Source organism: Esox lucius, chromosome 19 (assembly GCF_011004845.1).
Source record: "Esox lucius isolate fEsoLuc1 chromosome 19, fEsoLuc1.pri, whole genome shotgun sequence".
Taxonomy (NCBI): domain Eukaryota; kingdom Metazoa; phylum Chordata; class Actinopteri; order Esociformes; family Esocidae; genus Esox; species Esox lucius.
The window spans coordinates 8897099-8923773 of record NC_047587.1 but is presented as its reverse complement, the minus strand read 5'-3'; the positions used below and the strand labels follow the sequence as shown (position 1 = coordinate 8923773).

General features: G+C 43.8%; 1 long non-coding RNA gene across 1 annotated transcript in view; it reads right to left on the bottom strand.

Moving 5' to 3' along the window:
- Nucleotides 1-172: 172 nt before the first annotated feature.
- The window catches only part of LOC105018225, a 96182-nt gene continuing 69679 nt past the window's right edge, over nucleotides 173-26675 (bottom strand). Inside the window, exon 3 of the long non-coding RNA XR_828571.3 lies at nucleotides 173-573. This is a non-coding gene — a long non-coding RNA (uncharacterized LOC105018225). The remainder of the gene's footprint in view (nucleotides 574-26675) is intronic.

Below are 26675 nucleotides of genomic sequence, written 5' to 3'. Positions count from 1 at the left end.
ACCCTGACCAGCCCCCACCTCCTCCCCCATGCGCCCGGCTCAACCCCAACCTGAAACTGGCTTCTCTCCCCACAGGGTGCCACAACACATCACCCCACCCACTGCACGCACTCCACACACTATGCACACACACACCCACACACACCCACCCACACCCACACCCACACCCACACACACACACAGCTCTTATTTGTGTAATCACACACACACAAAGAAACATACATGGACACACACTTTGAGATAGATAAAGCGAGACCCAGAAGGGACCTGTAAACATCTGTCTATGCAAATGGACAAAAAGGAGGGCCCTGTGACAAGAAGCACCTGGCACCTGTTCCTATTGGTGCAGCATGAAAATCACAGGACGCTTCATATGCCTCAATGAAACAACATGGCTGAGTTCTCTGTCCGAACGAACACAGGAAGTCAACACCAGGAGTGAAATTCACTCTGGGTTAATATCCCAAAAAGATAGGATTGTGAAGTCCATTCCGACTGTTGTGGATGACTGTTGAAGTTTGTGTTGCTGTTTCCTTGAGCCTTGTTTTTGTCCTCTTCCTTGAGAATTATAAGCTGAGGGAAAAGAGGCAATGGTTCAATTTCTTGCAAATAGTTTACTTGAATTTATACAGGTGTTTAGACAATTACTTGGACAATTGGAGTTAAGCCTATGCAAATGATCATAATCTTTTTTTTAGAATCTTTCGAATTTGTAGAATATTAATGGGTCTTTTTTAATCAAATGCAGACACACAAACACGTTGAAATACAATCACACACACACACAAACACATTGACATACAATCACCCACACACCCACACACACACACAGACATACACAGACAAACACTTGGACATAGAATCACCCACACACACACACACACGTTTATCTTTCTGTCCCCCATAACCCTAACTTGATACCTAATCCAGGCGCAGTATTCCCTAAACCTAACCTTAACCTAAATAACCTCAACTTCATGCATAGACTTAACCTAGTCCTGACAAACAACCGTAGAGGTCCAAACAGAGAAGTGGCTCTGTAAAATGATGAATGGACCATCAGATTTAGACTTTCAACATTCCACTCATTCATTGTCTGTAGAAAGTACAACTTCAAAATGGGGAAGTTGCCACAATAATGGAATTTAATGCTGGAACTATTGAGTGCACATCCCTTAATATTTGAGCCACTTTGAGGACATTTCCCATAATGTTTAAGCCACTTTAAGAACACTTATTCTAATGTTTGAGCCATAATGTCGTTACTAATGAATGAGCTTGAATGAGCATTCTCAAAATCACTTTCTGTTTAAAGCAAAATTCAGACGCCACATCTCTGTTTTTAAATGAGGTATTTTGCCAGATATCTCTCCATTGACCCTGAAAAGTCCGGTGAATAGTCTGAGTGGAACATCCTTGAAAGAATTTAACTCGATGCTGTAGTCTCTCACAGAGAACGGACTAAACCACAGTATACAATAGCTGTTGCCAGGCATATAATGAGTGCACATGACAGTAGGACCAATTCCCATGTGATTGGCTAAGAATTTAGATGACTGGAACGATGGTCAATTCTTCAGGATCACCGCCATGGCCAGCTGAAGGCCAATTTACAGTAACTAAAAGGGATAGTGGAATTACATAACTAATGAAACCTCCTCCATGTTTTGGGCTTGTTTGTATCATTAAGATACAGTAATGAAGGCCATCTCCTAGTCGCAAAAGCGTAGTTATCACCGGGGAACGTTTGAACTAGTGATTACTGTGGCAGCAGTTTGCCTGAGTTCATTGCGACGCAGGGCATAAATGCTGCTGTACTGTCAGACAGCGGCTCATCATCCATTGCAACACCTATGCATGGTCAGTGCTCACGCAGCAGTGCATCCTTGAGGGCGATGCATTTTTTGGAGACTGTCACAGAACAGGACGCAGCGCTGTCAATAGCTGGAAAACACTGATGGTTACTGTGGTAACGCTACATCACACCCCTCCCTTGTTCTAGCAAACAGGATGTGTCAGCGACGCTCGCTCAGACGAGGAGGAAGTAAAAGGTAAGGACTCCTCACTGAGGCGAGAGCTACATCCGTGCCCCCTGACCCTTGCCCCCTGCAGCCGAGCTGCAGCGCAGACTCCCCTCTCTGAGTCAGCAGCTTGTGCTCCTCCGAGCCACTCGAAGCAGCCCCGGCGATTCAGCGGCACGTCTGCAGTCGGGCCAGGGCTCTGTGAAACTGGCTACACCCTGTGTCTGCCGTGCTTGCGCCCTCTACGGGAGACAGGTGTCGGGGGTGGGGGGGGGAGGCTGCTGCCGGACACCCATTCAGCCACCGGCGGCAGCAGCTGCGCCCTTCAGAACAGCTGCTCTGCTGTAATGACACGGCAGCTCCCCGACGTCGACGCACGCATTCAGCGCCGTTCACAGTCATCGTCTCAGTCCTGTCGGTTTATTCAGGTTCAGCCCGGGGAGTCTGACCGTGTAGACGCGATTCATGATGAACAGCAAACAAGAAACACGGGGCTGTTCTATCACTGAAACTAACCTCAAATGGGTTGTGACCAGGTTGCGAATTTCATTACTGCTAGAATTAATCAACCACACAACGGGCTTCACTCGTATGACGCAAACTTCTCTTTTTGAATTTTTCTCTTCTTCCCTGTCATTATTATTCAACGACACTGTCCAGAGCCAGCATCATATACTCTGTGTGTGTGTGTGTGTGTGTTCATGCATGCTCTTGAGCAGGCATGAGCATACATACCAGTGTGCCATTTCTGAGCTATATCTTCACCACAGAGTCACGAATAAACAGAGTCACGAATAATCCAAAACCAATGGCAACCTGAGCATGTGTGTTATTTCATAGTTTTGATGTCTTCACTATTATTATACAATGTGGAAAATAGTTTAAATAAAAAATACCCTTAAATGAGTAGGTGTGTATATATATATATATATATAAATACACAGTATTTGTGAGTGAAGAAATACAAATGTTAGGATAAGGTGGGTGGAATGAACATTCCTTTTTATTACCTATTAAAATTACTTAAGTTATTATTAACTTGATTTCTCCAACATGCCAATATTTATGTGCACTTTCTGTTTGTTCATTCTCCAAGTCATTAACATGTTGAGTTTGCATGCCTACATAGTCTACTGCCCATACTTCTGCAATCGCCCAAGTGTAATTAGTGATGTGTCTAAAATGAAAAATAAAATCTAACCACTAGGATTCCTGACACTGGTGCGGTGAATTGAAAAGACTAACAGTAATAGGCAAACGTGTTTAGATGGGGAACAACAGACCAGGGTGGTGCGCTTTCTAAATCATTCTAGGGGAACTACTGCGTCATTATTTTAACATTGAGACTGTCTGTGGAGGCTCCATTTAGGCCCCTCTTTTCTCTACATTACACTGCATACTTACATGTCCTGGTTGCTGTCATGTCATTCTAGTGTTTTTACTATGTGGCCATGTAAGAGAAAGAGCTGTTTGGATCATCATTTTTATGGTGGAGCTAAAAGGTCATTGTCAGTCAGCTGTATGTTCCACATACCTTACGGATCTTTCCATAGTAACATCCAAAAACTGTTTTTTTCCAAAGGTTAACAGTATTTAAATTGACTTAAATATGTATATAAAAATATATATTCCATTTTATAAAACTTTACGGGCTAATTTACTGTCACGTCCTGGCTATGCACCTAGCCATCTCTGCGCTGGGCTGGGGCCATAGTCAGGACCGGACAGAAGGTGGTGCCTCTAGGCACCTCTATCCATTTTGGTCTCCCCAATTGGAGGCAGGTGTAGATCGTTGCCTCCAATTGGGGACCCTACTTAGGTTCAATGTGTGGCCACACCCGGTGTTGGTTCATTTTGGTTTTGTGTTTGCTGCCCAACGTCATCAGTCGCTGCTATCGTTTTGTTTCTTTTCATTAAACCATGGATTACTACCGCCCTTTTGTCTCTGCACCTGTGTCGTACCACCACGACCGTGACAATTATAAATCACCTTCAGAAAGTATAACACAACCCAGTAGGAGGGAAAGTCACAAGATGACTGTCTTCATATAAAACAGCTTGAAGGGAAACTTGGTCGTTTTGGTAGTTGTTTTATACGCTTGATGTAAATCAAGGGGAAATATGAATGACAATGGTTGTCTTAGCAACAGACAGTGTAGGATCAAAGTCAACATGTTTAATAAAGTACAACTAAATATTTGGGCAAGTATCTATAGCTTGAAATGACGAGACACCTCCTTGTTATTGCAAGAAACAACTTTGAAGATCAATTAACTACAATTATTGTGGCTCAGAGGAACAAAAGATATATAAGAATTAATAACAACGTATGGAACAACACAAGTTACCTTTCAGAAGATATACAAGGCTAACATCCCACAGTATGTTTTATACAGAAATGACAGATGTAGATTAAGCAGCAAAGTGGGTCAATTTACACATAAAAGGAGTCTCAACTTCTCTGCTGTTCTGGTTCGGTGGCAACCACAGTGAAAAGGCTCAAAGCAAACCTGTAAACAAATGTACTGTGTGAACATTTTTATTTTGCACAGCACAACATCTGCAGTGCTGCTCGTGGCAATTTTCCTGAGACCTCTAAGGTGCCTGACTGATCTTTCAGACCCAAGGACAACCGCAATCCCATAAATGGATCCATGAGTCAAATAAGTCTCCCCTGACAGTAATGGGAATCACCAGGCTTGTATCAACATGACCGTCCGCCAGTTGGTCACATGTCATCCATACCTTTCTGACTCTCTGAGACAAACCTTTCGGTATCCCGTTTTAATACTACTTCTGCTCTCCGCCTCTAAAAATAGGTCTACCATCAGAGGTGGGACGGGGTGTGTTGTAGGAGTGGATGGCGGCGGTGGGCCTGGAGGTGACTGTGCTCCACCCCCTTTGCTCCCTGGTCAGGGCTCGGCGTTCCTCCGGGCCAGCCAGACCTGATAAAGATGGGGCCCTAATCTTATCATCGGCAGGGTTGGTGTTATTTCCGCTGGCACCCTTTAACACGGCTGTGCGCTCTGGAATGGCCACTCCACCGCTTATCAGTGTGAACGAAATGCTTCGAACAAGAACGTTGTCGACCCGGGCGGAAAAACGCGGAGGAGGAGACTCGCTTACAAGTCGTCAGTGTCCAAGGCTCGTCCTTGATCCCGTGAGTTTGAATATTCCCCTCCATCCTCGCGCTCAGGCCACACGCTGGCGTGCATTGGTTCTGCTGAGACTCCCTGCCGAAGCTACCCATCGTACAAATAACATGATTCTCTCCCTCGCAACCGCCTCCCTTACCTCACTACGAAGAGTGAAGCATTCGAAACCACCCCGGAAACACAACGAGTATAAACCCAACCCAAGCTGACACCCAACTCAACAGCGTCGTTGGCGTTATCGGATACAGTGGAGCAGCGGATCCTCACAGCTGATAGGCTACAGTGTTTTCCCAATGTGAGCAGTCCTTCATGAGCTCCTCAATAGCCTTCCCAGAGCCCTGGCCCCCCAGTCCCGCCCCAGACCAAGACCTATGCTCTTGACTTCCGGTTCACTGGCTACCCACCTACTGGCAGCGTTCAACGAAAACAAAGGAAAACTGTAACAGTTACCATCTGTGTCCTGGTTACCTGGTAGTGGGGTCCTTGCAGGGAAACAGGGGTGCAGACTGAGCCCTCCACCTCCAAACCAGGGACCCGGAAGAGCCCCCTCTGAGTCAAAAGCTCCAGCAAACACACACAAGCAGGCATGGACAGACATTGGCACTGCACACTGATACAAACACACACCCACACACACTGTATTATAGCCTAACATTTCTGCCACCTTGAGGTTTGAATCAGACTGTTAAGTTATTTGAGGTTTGGTATCCAAGGAAACAAAGCACAATCCATATCCATAACAACACGGTTGATGACATTCATCAGCCAGTCAATAGAGTGTATCAAAGGAATTAAAACTTTGTGTTGTGACACAGCGAGGGTTTTGAAGCCAAAACAATTCTCCTTGGAGCCACTTTTAGCAAAAGTCTGCAATTGGATTATGATAATAAATCCTCAAAATGATTTGATTAGCATTTCCAAACTCCAGTAGACACACACCGCCTATCCATTTTCCCTGTTACAGGATGTAGAAAAGTTCAATCAGACCTACATTGTAGACAAACATTTGCAGAAAATTTATAAAAGTCAGTCAGCTTCTAAAAATGTTGAATAAAGTTTTGCCTCATTGACGATGTTTACATTTGCACAATCTTCCAAATTCCGTTAAATACATTTTCAGGATAAAATGTACATGGACCTTTGATATACAGCTCAGGATTACACTTGCATCAACAAAAAATACAAAACACAACAGACAGAATACAAAAAATTCAGGCAGCATGGAACCACCTATAATCTCAGATAACATCCTATAATTACATAACCTCACATAAACACCTACAGCTAAGGACAGTGTGTAGTAGGCTACAGCTAAGGACAGTGTTTAGTAGGCTACAGCTAAGGACAGTGTGTAGTAGGCTACAGCTAAGGACAGTGTGTAGTAGGCTACAGCTAAGGACAGTGTGTAGTAGGCTACAGCTAAGGACAGTGTGTAGTAGGCTACAGTTAGGACAGAAATCACGAAAAGATACATACATACTAGAGAAACTATGGCCATCAGAAATGTGTTTTAGAGTTTTGCTAGCTTTTTCTTTTATGAAAATCTTTCAAACAGATATTTAGACTTCTTGTACAGGAACAATCTTGTTGGTAAAGGAAAACAAACTTAATCTGTGTCAATTAGATTGATCATTCTAGTTATAAGCGGATGTTGTTGCACAAGTAAACTTGGTCACTGTCATGCTTTGACGGTGGCCTGCATTCAAATAGAGACAAGGGGGGGGGGGGCTTTCCTAACCACTGAAGCAAGCATTGGTCTGTCTCTCTGATTAGAGAACATGTCCGCTGCTGCACCTTATCTCCTAGTCATGAAACGGCCTGACATACTGTATGAAGGATGGTCTGGAAAAAAGTGATAACGCATTTCCTTGTGCTGTGGTCATTTCCTGCCCCCATAATGCTTCTGCGTCCGCTTATGGACCAGTTAACAGTAGAGAGGAGATGGGAAGAGATTGCTATGGTAACCCAATGACAGGTCAAGAGACAAAAATCTGCCTGGTCTGCCTGTACAATCAGGAAATTGTATAGTAACATGCCATTGCTATATATTCTGGTCACTGTAGATGGAGGAAAGAACACTAGCACATTTTAAATCCCTTTGAAAACAATAATCTGCACTCCAGATCACCATATCAACCAGTAGACACAGTAGAATGGCCATCTCTACATGTATAGCAGCCATTCCATTACATTCCAGTGTCTGTTAAATTCCAACAAAGGTACAACTTATTTTACTTAATGAGGTACTGATTAGGTGATTACCTGAATCAAATCTAATTTAATGAGGAAAAGTATATAAAACACTGCTGTGGTCATCACTTTCCTCTTGCAATAGGACCAGCTGGATGGCAAAAACAGTGCAAGTAGTACCTCAAAGGCAATTTGAATAAAAAGCTTTGAGTCAGGATAAGGGTTCAATTCTGGCTTCACAGGCAGAGGGATACAGTGAGAATCAGGTTGCTTCCATCCTGAAAATTTCAAATATGGCGGGCTACTTGACAAAACAAATCAAAGCCGAGCTACTTTAATTTTTGTGCCAGGAGTGGCATAAACTCACCCAAAAGCAATGTGACAGACTGGTGGAGAGACGCATGAAAGCTGTGATAAAAAATCTGGGATATTCCACCAAATATTGATTTCAGAACTCTTCCTAAGTTAAAACATTAGTATTCGGTTGTTGAAAAATTTATATGAATTTGTTTTCTTTGCATTGAGGTCTGAAAACAATGCAACAACAATTTTTTTTTTTTACCAGTTGTTATTTTCTACAAATAAATACTCTAAATGACAATATTTTTATTTGGAATATAGGAGTAATGTTGTCAGTAGTTTATCGATAAAACAAAACTGTTCGTTTTACTCAAACACATACCTATAAATAGTAAAACCAGAGAAACTGATCATTTTGCAGTGGTCTCTTAATTTTTTCCAGAGCTGTATAAACAACCGTCCAAAGGTTTGGGGTCAATTAGAAATGTCCCTGTTTTCCATGAAAACATACAGTACTGTGCAAAAGTCTTAGCCACCTGAAGGTCTAACTGAGGGCATTTATTTGGGTAGTAAGCTTTTTAATTAAAGAAATATATAAATACATGAACATAAATAAAAATTTACTTTCAGGTGCCTTCGACTTTTGCACAGTACTGTACATTAACTGAGTTTGAATAGGAAATTGAGTAAAAAAAATAGAAAATATAGTAATTGATAAGGTTCGAAATAATGATTTTTAATTGAAATTATAATTGCATCCTTCAAACTTTGCTTTTGTCAAAGAATGCTCCATTTGCAGCAATTACAGCCTTGCATACTCAGAGTCGCCTCTTCACTGTTGATGTTGAGACATTGTTGCAGGTAACATTTCATGAAGCTGCCAGTTGAAGACCTCAAACTTGACACTCTAATGTATTTGTCCTCTTGCTCAGTTGCTCACCGGGGCCTCCCACAGCTGTTTCTATTCTGGTTAGGGTTAGTTTGCCATGTTCTATGAAGGAGGTAGTACACAGTGTTGTATGAGATCTTCAGTTTCTTAAAAATTCTCGCGTGGAATAGCCTTCATTTCTCAGAACAAGAATAGACTGATGAGTTTCAGAAGAAAGTTCTTTGTTTCTGGCCATTATGAGGCTGTAATTGAACCCACAGCTAGTCTATAGAAGGCCAGCTTTATTGCATCTTTAATCAGCACAACAGATTTCATCTGTGCTAACATCATTGCAAAAACGTTTTCTAATGATCAATTAGGGTTAGGGTTAAGTTTAAACTTAGATTAGCAAACACAACACGCCACTGGAACACATGGTGATTGTTGCGGATTATGGGCCTCTATACACCTACAGTATGTAGATATTCCATAAAAAATCAGCCGTTCCAAACAAAAATAGTAATTTCCAACATTGTCTACACCGTATTTCTGATCACTTTAATGTTATTTTAAATGACAAAAACAAGGACATTTCTATGAGATCCCAAACTTTCGAACGGAAGTGTACATACATACAGTATACACCGATCAGCCATAACATTATGACCACCTTCCTAATATTGTGTAAATCCCCCTTTTACCGCCAAAACAGCCCTGACCCATTGAGGCATTGACACCACCAGACCTCTGAAGGTGTGCTGTGGTATCTGGCACCAAGATGTTAGCAGCAGATCCTTTAAGTCCTGTAAGTTGCGAGGTGGGGCCTCCATGGATCGGACTTGTTTGTCCAGCACATCCCACAGATGCTCGACTGGACTGAGATCTGGGGTATTTGGGGGCCAAGTGGACACCTTGAACTCGTTGTTATGTTCCTCAAACCATTCCTGAACCATTTTTGCTTTGTGGCAGGGTGCATTATCCTGCTGAAAGAGGCCAATGCCATCAGGGAATACCGTTGCCATGAAAGAGTGCACATGGTCTGCAACAATGCTAAGGTAGGTGGTACATGTCAAAGTAACATCCACATGAATGACAGGACCCAAGGTTTTCCAGCAGAACATTGCCCAAAGCATCACATTGCCTCCGCCGGCTTGCCTCCTTCCCATAGTGCATCCTGGTGCCATGTGTTCTCCAGATTAGCGACGCACACGCACCCAGCCATCTACGTGATGTAAAAGGAAACGTGATTCATCAGACCAGGCCACCTTCTTCAAGTGCTCCGTGGTCCAGTTCTGATGCTCACATGCCCATTGTAGGCGCTTTCAGCAGTGGACAGGGGTCAGCATGGGTACCCTGACTGGTCTGTGGCTATGCAGCCCCATACGCAACAAACTGAGATGCACTGTGTGTTCTGACACCTTTCTATCAGTACCAGCATTAATTTATTCAGCAATTTGAGCTACAGTAGCTTTTCTGTTGGAATCAGAGCACACGGGCCAGCCTTCGCTTCAATGAGCCTTTGGCCGTCCATGACCCTGTCGCTGGTTCACCGTTTTTCCTTCCTTGGACCACTTTTGATAGGTACTGACCACTGCAGACCGGGAACACCCCACAAGTGCTGCAGTTTTGGAGATGCTCTGACCCAGTCGTCTAGCCATCACAATATGGCCCTTGTCAAAGTTGCTCAGATCCTTATGCTTGCCCATTTTCCAGTTTCTAACACATCAACACATCATAATTTGCTGTCTAATATATCCCACACACTGACAGGTGGGTGTTTATGTGCATGTATATATATATATGCATATCAGTTGATGCTGGGATTTTACACAAAAGGATATCCAAAATGACAAGGAAAATAACATAACAGAAGTGGTGGAATCTGTAGAAGTGGAGGTGCAGAGACGGAAAAAAAATAATGAATTATAACAAGGACAGATTGATCCCATCCATCCATTACGACTTACACACAAAATATGCAAGAAGCCCATGAAATACAAGGGTGAAACAATTCTTTCAATTAAAATAACAATCTGTACCATGTCTACTGTGTTATTTGAATCCATGTCTCTTTATATGTAATGAGAAAAGAACACTATATTTTTGATATTTGGTTTGGGAAAGAGTCAAACCATCAATCATTCTAAAGTTGACTGTTGTCTAGAAGCAAGGGTTTTGAATGTGACAGAGATTGGGAAACTGGATTTATATTCATTATTCAGAGATATGAAAAAGACAAAGAAGCATGCATAATAACCCAGAATTCATTGAGAATCTTAAAACATTGAGAATCAGTGCTCTTGTAGCAGATATTCTGAAGGGTAGCCAAAGTGTCAAGAGGGAACTCAAGCAGAAACTATGAATTATAGTTTTTTTTTATCATGTACGACTCCGAACGTCCCCAGGAAAATCTAGGACGAAAAATGACTCCACGTGGCTGGTCTTGGATAAAGATTTACTGTTTGATTTACTCTTCAGATACTAATAAATCGACATATTCACACTCACAGCGTAACAGTTTCCGTCTTTATTACAAGGCAGCGCAGCCTGGCCGCCCTTTGCCCAGGGCTGCTGACTTGCAAACAGAGTCCCTGTCCAGAACTCTCCGCTGACCCTCATTCAACAGTGGGAGCGGGTTCAACATGGTTCAGTGTTTTCAAAGAGAGGAAACAGGGCCTGCTACTGGCCGAGGGAGCGCGCGCACTCACGCTCAAACAAACTGGACCGCACATCCTGACACAGACCACTTCTTTCTGAACATCGGACAAATGTGCGTCCCCAATTCCACAGCACGCAACACACACACACACACACACAGACACACCCACACACACACAGACACACACACACAGACACACACACCCACAGACACACACACACACACACACACAGGCACACATACACACGAGATACGTGCAACCGGTAACACTACTAATGCAAACAACAACACACTACCGTCACCACAGACCACACAGCTTACAGCCTTGGGAAAAAGACACACAACAACAACACACTGTCATGTGTCTGGTTACCCATTTGCAGAGAGCATGAGGAAGCCAGAGGGGTGGCGTTTAGTTGATGTTAAAAATACAGAGCCTTGTGTAGAATCTGAGTTATTACTCATCCTGTGCCAAGCCGACTGGAGGAACCACACTTGATTTCAGATGGGACTCCCATGATGTTGGGTTGATCTTTTCCATTACTGCAATACTATTCGATTTGTTGGAATCTCTGTCGATCTTTTCTATGCATTCACCATTTATGTTCTATTGGTGAACTCACAAATAATTTCCCCAAACAATAAACTCCGATTACATTTAGATATGACATCTGTGAGAAGCATTGCTTGGTTTATTTAACTTTTTTCTATTTGATTTCCGTTGACGGTTCTCCATCCAGAACAAAGTGTAAGGACCAAGGTAAACTATAATCCTTGATGCAGACAGTTCTTTAAAGAGCCCTTACAAAACTCTATCTAACTTTTGCCCACTCTAGCTAAAACATAATAGTTTAATATAAGGAAGCATGGGAGCATGTTTAAACAAGAAACCAGGCAAGCCTAGTTCAGCTGGGTCACAATAGAAAATGTTGCCACCTCGAGATTCAAACCCGGGTTGCCCAGGTGAAAGGCTGTGTCGTTAACCAATACACCACAGAGCTGTACATTTGCCAGGTGTTAGTATAGCCTCTTGTCTCTATCCTGAACAAATCTTCTTTTGCCACTGGCCATTTTAATAGTTAATTGGCCATTTGTGAATGACACTGATACAGTTAAACTGACTAAAGTTTCTTAATAAGTTTACCTCCACCACAAATGTGTTTGCCACTGGCCGTTTAAACACAGTGTTAGCCAGTAATAAGCTTTACCAGTATCTACTAACTTATTGGAATAGTCATAAGAATTGAGCAATTGCTAGCTACCCTATTTAATAAGGGGTAGTCAGTCAGTCACAAAAAAAAGTGACAGGAATTTACTTATTAGGTTTATAAGGTTTGATATTTCTCAAAAGGGACTTCAAAGGTAAACACACACACACACACACACACATACTAATTTACTTCCAAATGTAGCTAGAGACTGCCATGGCTGTTCACATTTAACCGTGGATTACAGCTTCTCTTGGACCCTAGATTACTTTCAGGATGGGGAACCATCTAACATAAATTTAGAGAAAAAAAGCTCCGTGAAGCAATCCAACTGGGTGAAACATCCAATGCTCAGATGTAGACTGGGCAGATTTGGCCTTGAAATAAAACAGCCTCTCGGGAGGTTGAGGACGAATCCCCTTTTGTTCCATCACTGACACCTAATCAGTTTTCTCTGGCATGTACTAAATAAAGTCATAAAGTGGTACTAATGTTTTAATACAGTGCCATGTGTCTATGGCACAACTGTGTCCCTCGTCCCTGATGTCCCTCACTGGCAGAGGACCAAGGCTGCCCCCGCGGAGACAAGAAAGACAAAAGTAAAAGAAGAAGACAAAAAATAGGGAGGGGGATGAAGGAGGGAAAGGCAGGTGGCCGCGGCCGAGACGACGTGACAAAAACGAGGACAGCGTGTCAGAAATACCCCTCAGTCAAACGCTATGCCCACAGCCCCTCTCACAGCCCCTCTCACAGCCCCTCCCACAGCCCCTCCCACAGCCACTCTATGCTCTGTCGTTCCCCAACGCCACAAGAAAGGCATCCCGGAGGAAAGAAGAAGACGCAGACGAAAGGAGCTGAAAGTGAAGGGCTGTGGAGAGCGTATTCACATCTGAAGGACTGCTGGGCTCAGCAAGTTAGCCATTACTGATTAGCCAGTCTGGTCCTGCAGTGTGAGGAGGCATGTGTGTCTGTCCTTGGCTTGGGAAAACAACATGAAAGGGAGCCGGCTGTTTTGTCAGGGGGACTTGAAAGCGTGCTAGCTATCAGAAACATTAGCCTTATCAATGGCTGGCGCACTAGAGCCGAGCTATATGAAGCAACAAGGGCACGGCGTTTCTAACAGGGAGATAACTGGGTGCATAACTCAGCCCCCATTTGCATGCACCAGGGCAACAGGGGGAAATAATATAAGGCCGGGGGGGGGGTGGGTGGAAACTGAATCACAGAAAAAAAGTTTGAAACTAGCAGAGCAGGGTGGCAGGGTAAGAGGCGGTGCCAGGGGAGCTCCGAATGCCAGTCATTCACTGTGGCCTGCTTGCCCGTCGGCCTGGTGAGACTGGCACGGACCTACAATGACTGGAGCTACAGATCTGTCACATCTGCTGAGTCCTGTCCTTGGGCGGAACGTATCAGATTGTCTCCAGGAAGAAAAACAAGAAAACGAACTGACTAGGCCTACTTAGTGTCTGGAGAGAATCTCTCCCTTGCTCTCTCTTTCACTCTCTCTCTCATTCTCTGTCCCAACCTCTGAAAAGCGAACATGTCGCGTCAGTGTTTTACAGTTTGCACACTCACTGCTGATCTGGATAGGGTCTTGGGTCAATAAGTGCAAATAGATCTTTCAATCATTTAAGAGACACCATTGCGGTACATTGTGTTCTGGGGTTAAGGGAGAGTTTTCCACTATGCTCAAACCATCCGGCTAATCTGTTTAACTTCGGCCAGTAAAAACAGTAAGGTCTGAAGCCGAGAGGAAAGCTGATAGGGACAGGCTAAGATAGCACATGCGACAACGTTCTGAAAAAGCCCTGTTGTTACCCCAGAGGCACTGGACCGGACCACCCTGCCTGTATTTGTCCCATTGATTTTTGAGTGGTACAGTCATTCTGAACAGCTGATCATTCATCTGAGTTCAATGAGGGCTCAGCGTCGTTACCATGTGTAAAGTACAGCAATGTCACCAGTGTTAACCTGTAAACACTGCATATGCTCTATCACCCTAGTACATATTTATATTTACCCTCCCCCTGGCCATAACTCAACATTCTGTCACCACTTTTGCAATCTCTCAACATCCACGCAGGCAATTCTGTGTACGTGGGAAGGGCTGCCTGAGAGAGGACGAGGTGACGCCAGCAGGCTGTCAACCTTAAACTGGATCGAAACAACAGACTCTACACTGGGTTTTCTGGGTTTTCCAAGCAGTCACGATGGCCGCAGCTCGAAAAATGATCAACAGGATCAATAATGAACATCCACCGCTAAATGTACCTGTCAATCAAAATGGTCATGCTGACCAACATGTAGGGGTTGCGTGTAATGCGTGCTGTATTGGCGGTGCACAAACATCTGAATCAAAGGGCGACAAACAAGCACAAGCCCAAACTAACATAACCCTCCTTTCATCTCCCCTCCTCTCCCGTCCCCCCTCCACTCCCGTCTCCCCTCCTCTCCCGTCTCATCTCTCCCTGGCCTTTAAGGAGCAACATCCTCCGGGGCCACACCATTTCCAGTCTCTCAGCTGACTGGCTGGCACACCTCAGAGAGGCCAAAGTCCAGACGGACAGGGAGGAAAAGAAGAAAAACACATCCAGGCTCCCTGCGTTACCCTTCCCTGAGAATGAGAGCACAGGAGAGGTACTCAGTAGCCTTTGATCGCGTATGGTTGCGTAACAGGCCTACTGAGCATACGAGTGGACCATTTCCACACACTGCACCAGGTGACCCAGTAGATATCCAAGTTGACTAAGGAGAAATTGAATCAGTAGAAATCCAATGTGACTCTGTAAAAAATAGTCCAGTATTGGCAGTAGGAATCAGACCTGGTGTTATTTTATTATCCAAGGCAGAATTAGAGGCAGTAACAGAAACGAGAACTGCCTGGCTACCCCGGGACTCAGAACTTTCTTAATGCACCCTCTACCTTCGAGGCCCTTGTTCTCAAGTTCACTTGCTCGCCCATTATTTCGATTAGTCCTCAGAAATATTCACACTTCATTACACAATGCAATGTAAAACAGAGACGAATAGCTCCACATCATGTTGTCCTGTCTCAGCCGTTATGCCGCACAGTATGATAAGTGCTGCTGTACCACGAGGGCTGAGTGGGGTGTTGGGACGGCCTGGGGCAGTCAGGCAAGCATGACATTTCACTGTGTTCGGAATGGCCTAGATCCCAGGGAGGAATACTGGGACGCAGACCTCTGCATCACTGCAGCCCCCAAGGGCAAAGCGGATGGCTTTGTTTGTCATCGGTGTCACAACACCTGCATTAACTTGTTACAGGTAGAGGGTCTTTATTCCACAGTGTTGTACTTTTTCGAGCCACGCGACCCACTGGCACTGGGCGCTAACAAAGCTCCCACATCAGACCAGGAATGGGATCTGCATTTACAAGCACTGATAGTAATCCGACTGTAATTGAATTGGTAAAGTTAAGGAGGTGCTTTAGGTCTTATTGACATTATGCTACGTAACAAGACTTGAGACGCTAGGTTATTTGTTTGCAGATATCAACAGTTCGAGACATAGCATGCGCCACATTTTTGACAGACCCCCCCCCCCCCCACTGAGTATTGCAAGTCTGAAGACATACCTGTCAGGACTATATCAACATTTTCCCGCATTCCACGATCCTGCGTGATACATCTGGAACAAGCCGGTGTGAATTCAAACGGCATGGAAACAACTGTGCAAACAAAAAAAAGTCTATGCAGTGTTTTATTCTCCATCCCACAACGTAAACCAGCGTATTTCAGAGACAGACCCTGATCTTGTCTCAACCACAATGTCGGGCCCAACAGTAGATAAGGGCCCAGATCAGTGTTTGGTACAGCATCGTGCTCTGGTGGTTCCAGGGGAGGCAGGGCAATGTTGTACGAGGTGTCATGTTCGGCCGCTGACCTTCAGCATACAGGCCATCCACCTGGATCCTCCACCTCCAGCACAGTCTTCTGTTCTCAGAGATGTAACTGTTTGTTGGCCAATTATCCAGACTTACATGAGGGTCTACAGTGGATATGTCTCAACAGTAATGCCCAAGAGCAAAATGATTGTAGCGTTACCGTATGCCGTGAACTCTGTGATTTAGGCTGTACTGTATCATATCAGCTTACACGAATGCACAGGAGTTCCAGGTTTTTAGATTACATTTTAAATTAACCTAATCATCAGCTGAACACAAGATTCAATTGAAATTTTACTTTCACTTCCATCCCAACACCTAAGAGTGTGAAATACTGCCATATCGGGGCACCTGGGATCTAATTAGGGTTAACTATGTTGGTCAGGGACAACATAGTATAGGTTAGAGGTCAGATGCTCTAATTATTAGGCCACCTGCTAGCAAATGGAGTTCATATAGGGGACCTTTGGAAATGTGCAGCAGAAAATTCTACTGAGCCACATTGTCCTTGGTGGGAGGGCTACATGGAGAGGGATATCTATGGGGATCTGCTCAGCTCCGCTTCAGTCTGGACCGCAGTTGCTGTGCTGCCTTCATCCCTCGCGGACACAAATGGCAAATTGCACTTGGCACAGTCAAACCGCTAATAGCGTACAAAGCATACACTTCCTGGCCACTGATATGTGTTTATATTTCCTACGACGTAGCATGCTTGCTAAATTACATGATTACCTTATTTGTCTTTTCGACTATGTTAGAAAACAAAGGCCCCCAAACCTCTAAAGTCCAGCCGCATATTCTTCAAAAGCATAAAAATACAATTTACCTCAAGAGTGCTGGTATATTGCTTCATGGCTTTTTACAATTCTTTATGAGCCCGTAATAATGTCTTATGAGAAGGCATTGTAAAGTGGTAACGGAATGTGCACATATCACAGAACAGTTAGAATACGTAGAGAATGCATAGTATCCAACCACTCGGTTAACTACTACAGCAGTATCTATCTCCAGGAGTAGGCCTACCACAAGTGGAAAAAATAAACACATATTGTATTTCAAAAGCCAAATATTTGAGTCTTTTTAATACACTATTTGGTCTACGATGTCCCCACATGTTGCTAAATCTGTGAAAGTAATGTGCATGTTTTTCTCATCTTGATTCCAAGAGACCTGTAATTTGGAATGCTTTACAATCCATCTGCCACCAGAAACATCAGGGGGAGGAAGGCCATGAGATGAGCCGAAAAAAGGGAGACAACAAGTGCTAAACACTCTGTATGGTTGGAATTATCTCCATCCGCAGGGCAAAGCACTTTCCCCAAAAAACAGCCGGTATTGATTTGGGTCCAAAAAATATTATAAGACCTCCCTAATTTCATTTCCATCCAGTATTCTGGCATGTCCTCATGGGAGCACACACTGACAGTGGAGTTCACACATGCTAAGAGTGCTAAGTATAGGGGTGGTGACGATGTGATTACAGAGACAGGGAGTTTCAAAAGGCCTTTAAAAGGCAGAAAACAATGTCCGCCTTTCGACGGCCGTTAACGTGCAGATGTCGAAGCTACTGTGTCCAACGTCCCCAACTACGCTTAGGCCTAACACTTGCCCAGCGAAATCCAGTTCATCCTCCGGCAATACTTGTAAGTGTCAAGTTAGTGTTGTCGACTGTGGCTGCCTGGGATTTGCTGAGGGACAATACTGGAGGGCAACTAAACTGCGAATCAAAATGCCAATGGACACATTAAAATTCTCTATTGGCCATGATGTCAGACTCTGAGTTAAAGCACCGTAACATCCTGGATAGGCCAAGCTTCTTTCTCTCTTTCAAAAGGAGGTGCAGATCAAACGCTGCGGCCTGGGGTCTACAATATCACATTCCACTTTGTTACGAATGCCTGCATTCATTTTCTGACATTTACAGTTGAGGCCCTTATGGGGGCCCCTCAGTCTCTCACAAACCTACCAGCCGACAGGAGAAAAACGAAAACCGAGAGCATCTGACTTCCATTGCTGAGCTCAGCGTGTGTGTTCCGCTTAGCCACTGGTATTTCCAAGAGGCTCACGGCGCAGTTACCAGAGCCTGCGTTGAAACGTGCATGATGTCATTGACGTTCCATCATTACAGACTGCAAATGATTCGGCTCTGGATGGGCCGGGTCAGTTCCCACGCTAGTTTGGCAAAGTGCACCTCGGAGCAATAATGCAAAGAAGCTTCTGGATAAGATTAAAGATTGGAGAGGCAAAAGAGAGGAAAGCAGGGAGAGAGAAAGGGAAAGAGAGAATCTCTTACGAAGACTTTCTGATATTTTTTCTCTCTTGATCGCTCTCATGTTACATACATTTTAAAGCATCTGTCCAAGAGGCCCTCTGCTCTCTGTCCTCAGAGGAGTCCTGAAGACAGAAGGCAAACAAAGAACCAGAGAACTAGTTCCTGTGGAGTCTCTGCCAAAAGAGTGAGCTCTTTGGTGACAGGCCACATTTCCTTATACTTCAACATTTGCTGCCGCAATGACGTCTTCACGTTGTGTTCACGTTGACTCAAATGTCCGATCAAGCACAGAGATATAGAAAGAGAATTTTCACATAACGACATTTCCATCCACACACAGTAAACTTACATACAGATCTAAAAGAAATAATAAGTTGCCTTAATATTCTGAAGTTCATAAAAGATCACAGAACTTACAGATTTAGGCCTAGTTAAACATATTTTCTCCCAGTATGCATTGCCCTTTCAAGTGAACTCTAGCGTTACCACCCATCACTGTATTCGGTATCCAATCTGGCCAGACATACAACATCATACAGTACACATCAGTCAACTTTTCTGAAGAGGATTATTCACTTTAGATAAAACACAGGTGATCTGTGCAATCTGTTCATAAATGCCGTTCCACCATCACAGTTTTTTTTTTATAATAATCTGTTACAGCGTAGGGCCAAGAACTGAAACATAGCCGGTTTGAATCTCTGAGCAAACAAGGTGATCTCTGCATCTGCCCTTGAGCAAAACACATAAGCCTAATTGCTCAGAGTTGAGAGATTATGGGCATGAAAAGTAATTTAATTAACCTGGATACAATGTATAAGAGTACTAATGATCTCTGTATGAAGGACACTAGGTAGGACATGTGATAACCCATTACTGATGGGTCCCACACACCCTGTCCATACCACCTGCTAGGAACTGTGTATGTGACTGTCATAGGACTCTCTGAATAGACCCATGGACCATAGGTTGGTACATAACATACAAGGGTATTTTGTAGGTTAAACCTTTCTTATAATAGGCTGTATAATGGCTGGCTATGACCACTGACCCACTTCTATGTGTCCGGGCATAAAAGACTGTGTTATGTGTACGTTACGCAACACAATGGATTGTCGTTGAGATTACATTTTGGAAGTGATGGTGACCATACATGTTTGAACCAAAGTAGGTGATTATATAACTTTTAATTTTTTCCCTTCTGATATCTTGGTGAAAAGCGTTTAAGAGTGGTTGAAGAATGTATTTATTAATTGCATTTGGACCTCAACAGTTTCATCAAGACCAAGATAGATATGTTCATTCCCCTGATCTATGCCTTGCTTCTTGCCAAAAAATAGCGGCTGTGGTATTAATTTACGGCTACTTTCGGTTAAGTTAAGAAGCTAACTATTGAGATCAGTAGCTAACAATCTTATTGAAAACAGTGCCTGTGGGAACTAAGTGTTGAGAACTTTGGCTAGCGCAGTCATCAAAACGGAACATTTCTCACAACATTTGCTCGCTAACCCTGCTTGATAAATAGGGATTTGTCTGCTAATCATCTACAGGTTGTACATGAACAATACATTTCTTATCATCTGTCAAACAGCTTAAATGCAGTTACTTTGCTGTTATTCTGACTATTACAAATGTTGCAGAACAATTGGTGGCATCCTTCATAGAACGTCTGTAACAATCGGATTTAATGGAAAGTTAAGAAAGCATGAATTTGCTTGTTAAAATAAAACCATAAGAAAAAGTTCTCTCTGTGTGTTAAAGTTGGTGTTTTTTGGAAACTATAGCGAAGGGATAACCGCAAATGTAGCGTACTACAAGCACAACACCTGAGTGTTCACAACAGTTACCTATATGTAATCTGCAGAGCTGGACACCTAGTTAACATGTTGGTTAACGTTTTAACGTTTAAGTCATTTTCGGACTAATAAAACTCTGTTACATTTAACCTCCGATAGCTCAAGTCCGCTAACCCCAATACTTCATAAATATACTTTTAAAACCCTCCAGAGTCTGAAACAATATTTGCTTCATTCTTTGGCTAGTCATTGTCATGTTGGGCCGAGACCTCCCAAAAACGGAGTAACTTCAACGTCTCTTTACATTGCCTCGTCTTGACGATAACCAAAAAAGGCCTATTTCATATTTTCACACTTTGTTCAATGATTTTAGGTGTTTGTAGAGCTTTTTTTAACATAAATGTTAATTAACATTAACATTTATCACTGAAATCTGCTCAATTTTTTACTACGATTTCATTGAATAACGGTTATCATAGTTAACATTTTGGTGAACAGATTAATGGTTAACAAAGTAAAAAAATTATTAACTATGCAATGGAATTCTGCTAAGCAAATGATGAAACTGCACAAATGTCATTTTTGGCGTGGCATAAGCGGGATGAATGCATCCATAATGGTCTAATGACAGATTTTGGCTCAACTAGCCTTTTGGTTCAACTTTCCCCACGGTCCACTAAGGTAGAGTTTCTCAAACCTCTCTGGAGGCCATCTAACAATGTTTTGTAGCCCTGAACTAGCTCACCTGAATACAGTAGTCAAGAGCTTGTTGATTACTAGTCAATTTGATTGTGGGGTGTTATTTGTTATTCTTATCTAATACTTGGATTGGACAGGGTCCTTAGGAGAGGTTGAATAGCGCTGCCCTAATGGGTTGGGATCAAAGCAGTGCCCTTTCAAAGTTGACAGCCGGTTTTAAGAGTATTGTAAGCTCTGATCTATCTACTGAGTCAAACGATCACAAAATGTTTGACATCCGGACAAAGCTGCCCCAAAAACAACGACTTACCACAGAGAAAACAACTCGCTTACAGATTTAGGCCTAGTGAAACATATTTTCTCCCAGTGTGCATTGCCCTTTCAAGTGAATTCTTAAACAACGAGTTAGAAATATTGTGTTCGGCGGACAGTTCAGCTGAGATGAAGGGAAGCAATAATAATACAGTACGTGACAATCTAGTGCTTTGACACCGCAGGTGCTGCCGGCAGAGGCAGGACTGTGCTCTTTGAACTGCCTCCACTTAACGGCAGACCAGCATGCATGTGCCCTGTCTCTGCTTCATAACGGACCTGGAGAACCACTCACCCCCACCCGGGGACTTCAGACTCCGGCCACCGGGTCAGGGAGCTGGCATCTCAACCCTGGCACAAGTCGTTACCCTCGGGGGCGAGATGCTGACACTGGGCTCATGGGGAGCACCAGACAGGCAGGGGCCTACCAAACAGCTTGTGACCATAACCAACAGTGGCAGGAACAATGAATGCAATTATTTACCAGAACACAGTCCAAGTCTCATAGTCCTCCCCAGCCCCATCAAGTCTGTTTACTCTGAGTTTTTCATGGCGGGGCACTGACCCCTCTGGAATCGGCAGGCTTTTTCAACTCTTCCCTCGTCATGCTTTATCACCATCACCCGTGACAAGTGTCCAGCTGGACTCATGATTAACCGAAAGTGTAACTTTTCACAAACTCAGTCGAGATAAATCAAGGCGAGAATTAGGCCAACTACGTGAAAATAATCCCCAAGTCAGCCTGAAATGAATGCCGTTTTCTTAAGAACATTGCTGAGGTAATACGGAAAGATTTGTCAGGGTTCAAACAATAATATGCGGTGAATCACTGCTTTCATGGCCCATTAGGAAATTATTTCTTTTTACTGACTTTAACTGCTGAGAATCCTGGGCAAGCCAATGAGAAGCTGTCAGTGGTGGGGGCTTCAGAGTTGCGGCGGGGCCCAGTGTTGGAGTAGGCACTCACCACAACCTTTCCAGTCAGGGCCACCAGGACAACCAGCAAGAGCATCTCCACTACGACACCTGTCAACTGGAGATAAGCTACTGCTCTGACCACTCCAATACCTGAAATACCTCCAGGACCAAGCCTTAGGTCTTACATGCCCTCCTACCTCCAGATAATTGATAGGCAAGACTGGATTCGTAGCTGAACACGCATGTAGAGCTTCAAAGCCCTTGACTGTGGCTTTTTCAGGCAGATGAAGTTAGTGTGAAGTATGGCGAAGTGTCTGGCCATAAACAATAAACAACAGATATGTTGTGTGTGACCGTCTGTATCAAGTGCCAGACGAAGCCAAAAATATGTTGTGTCCGTGTTTTTTTTGTGTGCACGCACACTGCAAAACTGCAGGGAGCTCTCCCAGATCCCAGCTGCCCAAACCTGGCTGAAAGCTCTAGGCGAGTGCCAGGCTTTCTCGGCCCTCATGGAGGAGCGCCAAGAAGAGTTGGAGTGGGAGGTAAACTGCTAAAAAACATCCAACAATAATGTCTGAGCCTAAATAAAGCCAACCTGATGAGACTAACAATGCTGAGTCATATAAAAGGAAAACAATTTCATTTTCCCGAAGTTTCAAATAATACTGGATATAAGGTGTTATTTTTTATGATAGTTCATAAGCAAGAAGATCTGCATGGCTTAGTGACATGTTTCTGGGGCAGTGATCGTCTTTGTAGTGGTCTACGAGGCCCAGCAGCAGTGAGCAAAATCCAGTTTATCTGGAACTATTTAATTCATTATTTGTCTAACAATCAAGACGGAGAGTTTATTTTGCAGATAATTATAGCTTTTGTTGGGTTTGATGGCCAAGATAAGCCAGAGTTCCGAACCATTAACTAGTGTGCTTGTTCTGGCAGGGCCAAGCTCAGAGTTTTCAATTGAGTGCACACCCAACATGTCGGGGTACTGCCACAAGCGGGGGGTGAGACTCAAGCCGCCGTACAGCACTCTGTTCAATTGTCGGTCAAGCAGCACAGTTCAAATGGTAGGCCCACTCCATTCATAACGTACACCCCCTTATCATGCTTTGCAACCATTCAGTTACAGACATTACAGACAGCAATGTTACTGCTGTACTTAGTTATACCATTCAATTACAGACATCACAGACAGCACTGTCACTGCTGTACCTAGTTATACCATTCAATTACAGACATTCCAGACAGCACTGTTACTGCTGTACCTAGTTATACCATTCAATTACAGACATTCCAGACAGCACTGTTACTGCTGTACCTAGTTATACCATTAAATTACAGACATTACAGACAGCACTGTTACTGCTGTAACTTGTTATACCATTCAATTACAGACATTCCAGACAGCACTGTTACTGCTGTACCTAGTTATACCATTCAATTACAGACATTCCAGACAGCACTGTTACTGCTGTACCTAGTTATACCATTAAATTACAGACATTACAGACAGCACTGTTACTGCTGTACCTAGTTATACCATTAAATTACAGACATTCCAGACAGCACTGTTACTGCTGTAACTTGTTATACCATTCAATTACAGACATTCCAGACAGCACTGTTACTGCTGTACCTAGTTATACCATTAAATTACAGACATTACAGACAGCACTGTTATTGCTGTACCTAGTTATACCATTCAATTACAGACATTACAGACAGCACTGTTACTGCTGTAACTTGTTATACCATTCAATTACAGACATTCCAGACAGCACTGTTACTGCTGTACCTAGTTATACCATTAAATTACAGACATTACAGACAGCACTGTTACTGCTGTACCTAGTTATACCATTCAATTACAGACATTCCAGACAGCACTGTTACTGCTGTAACTTGTTATACCATGTGTCTAGACTCCTATAGTGAGGGGGAATAATCCAACACAAACTGCTCCTAGTTATAATTGTCCTGTCTGGCTAATGATTGTGGAATTCCTCTTATGGCCCTGGGTGTTGACCCAGGAATGGGCCGGAGTGGGCCGAGGTTGTGCTAATCACAGCCCCTTGGCAGAGGTCATTTCCAGAAGTCCAGGGAGAATGGCCGGCCTTGCTCTGGAGCCAGGTAATCACAACAAGAACAGATCCTGCTACATCTAGCGTCCGCTTCAGAGGCACAAACTATTTCAGGCCCTGCGCTCCAGCAGCAAAAAGTGACCCCTGTGTCACCCTGCGATAATGTGGACCATATTGGTCATTGTTCCAATCCAGGTTCCAGGGAAAGGAGTTTCACTATGACGAGGGACCAAGTCATTTAAATGTCCGGTTTGTCCCCCACCCTCACCCCCACCAGGGACAAGGGAAAGTCTGGACACAACATTAAGTGTTCATGGATTAGGAAGGGAATGGCTTATAAGCATGACTGTCATCAGCAACAAAGAACATTCACCAGAAACTGCATCAAGGCCCAGTTGGGCTTAAAGGTCAAATTAATGAGGATCTAGTTCCATGTGTGACAAGTGTGAAGCTTTAGAGGGCACACTGCTCCACCACACAGTCCTATGCCCTAACCGGAGTAGCTTCCGCTCCGGCATCGTTGGGTTTCGTTTACATTCTGCATTTTTTTAAGTGTTTTTCAGTTGGTCAAATGAGATTTGGGTCTCAGGAGCCTGGTTCAATTTGGGCAATTTGTTGGTCAGTTCACCTCGGTGTATCCACCCTTCACTTCGGCCTCATCCACTCTTCACCTTGGTGTATCTACCCTTCACCTCGGTGTATCCACCCTTCACTTTGACCTCATCCAATATAAGATAAATTACAATAACTGTATCGAGAGGGATTCACTCATTATTTGATGTCACTCTGTATTAACTGCTCTATCAATCGTTACACACATTAAGTTTGGAATTGCCATCTTAAACAGAATTTGGCTAGACAGATGATAGTTAGTCATCCAAGTATTTCTCAAATAAAATCATATCCCATCCCCACCCTTCACTTTGGCCTCATCCACCCCTTCACCTCGGTGTATCCACCCTTCACCTCGGTGTATCCACCCTTCACCTTGGTGTATCCACCCTTCACTTCGGCCTCATCCACCCTTCACCTCGGTGTATCCACCCTTCACTTCGGTCTCATCCACTCTTCACCTTGGTGTATCCACCCTTCACTTCGGCCTCATCCACCCTTCACCTCGGTGTATCCACCCTTCACCTCGGTGTATCCACCCTTCACTTCGGCCTCATCCACCCTTCACCTCAGTGTATCCACCCGTCACTTCGGTCTCATCCACTCTTCACCTTGGTGTATCCACCCTTCACTTCGGCCTCATCCTCTCTTCACCTCGGTGTATCCACCCTTCACCTTGGTGTATCCACCCTTCACTTCGGCCTCATCCACCCTTCACCTCAGTGTACCCACCCTTCACTTCGGCCTCATCCACCCTTCACCTTGGTGTATCCACCCTTCACTTCAGCCTCATCCACCCTTCACCTCTGTGTACCCACCCTTCACTTCGGCCTCATCCACTCTTCACCTCAGTGTATCCACCCTTCACTTCAGCCTCATCCACCCTTCACCTCGGTGTATCCACTCTTCACTTCTGCCTCATCCACCCTTCACTTCGGCCTCATCCACTCTTCACAGCACCGTATTCAGCCTCAGTGTTTTCCCATATTGGATCTTTACTTTGGACTCTATTTGTCAGGCAGTATACAGTACACAGTCTCCATTTGGAATGCAGTCATTATGGCTCATGAGGCATAGTGTTCCTATCACTCTAGTTACACTACAGATCGAAATCCTGTGTTCAACATAATTGCTACAATTTACTGAAGAGCAGAAGAAGTTCAATATTTCCATTTCAATAAACTGAAGAAATATCTTTACAACTGAAATAGAATTTCTGGCCAAGAAACAAAGGAGTGAGTTCTGTCTACCCTCCACTTCAGACTGGGTCACACTGTTTTAGCATTAGGTGAAACAGTCTGTGACTATGAATAAGTAACTTGATTTGTCTCAGATAGTGGACCTGTTATCCCTATGTACCCTATTCACCTTCATCCTATTGTTGAAGTTTTTTTAACACAGGGGAGGTTGCTAACAGTGTGTTGTCAAAGATGACAATTACAGGAAGAAGAACAGTCAAAACAGAAAGCTCCAAATTCAGTGGCAGAGAAGAAAAGGTTCAGTGGTATATAGAGTGTAGATTGAGGTGACAGATTCCACAACCAGGCAGCTTTTTCTCTTTTGTTTTCTCTTTCTGTTTCTCTCCCTCTCATTCTGGCGATCTGGTTGATAAATGTCCTGACACACAGGAGCATGGAAAAACTCATTTCCTCCCGTGGCTGCAAAGTCCAAAAAACCCAA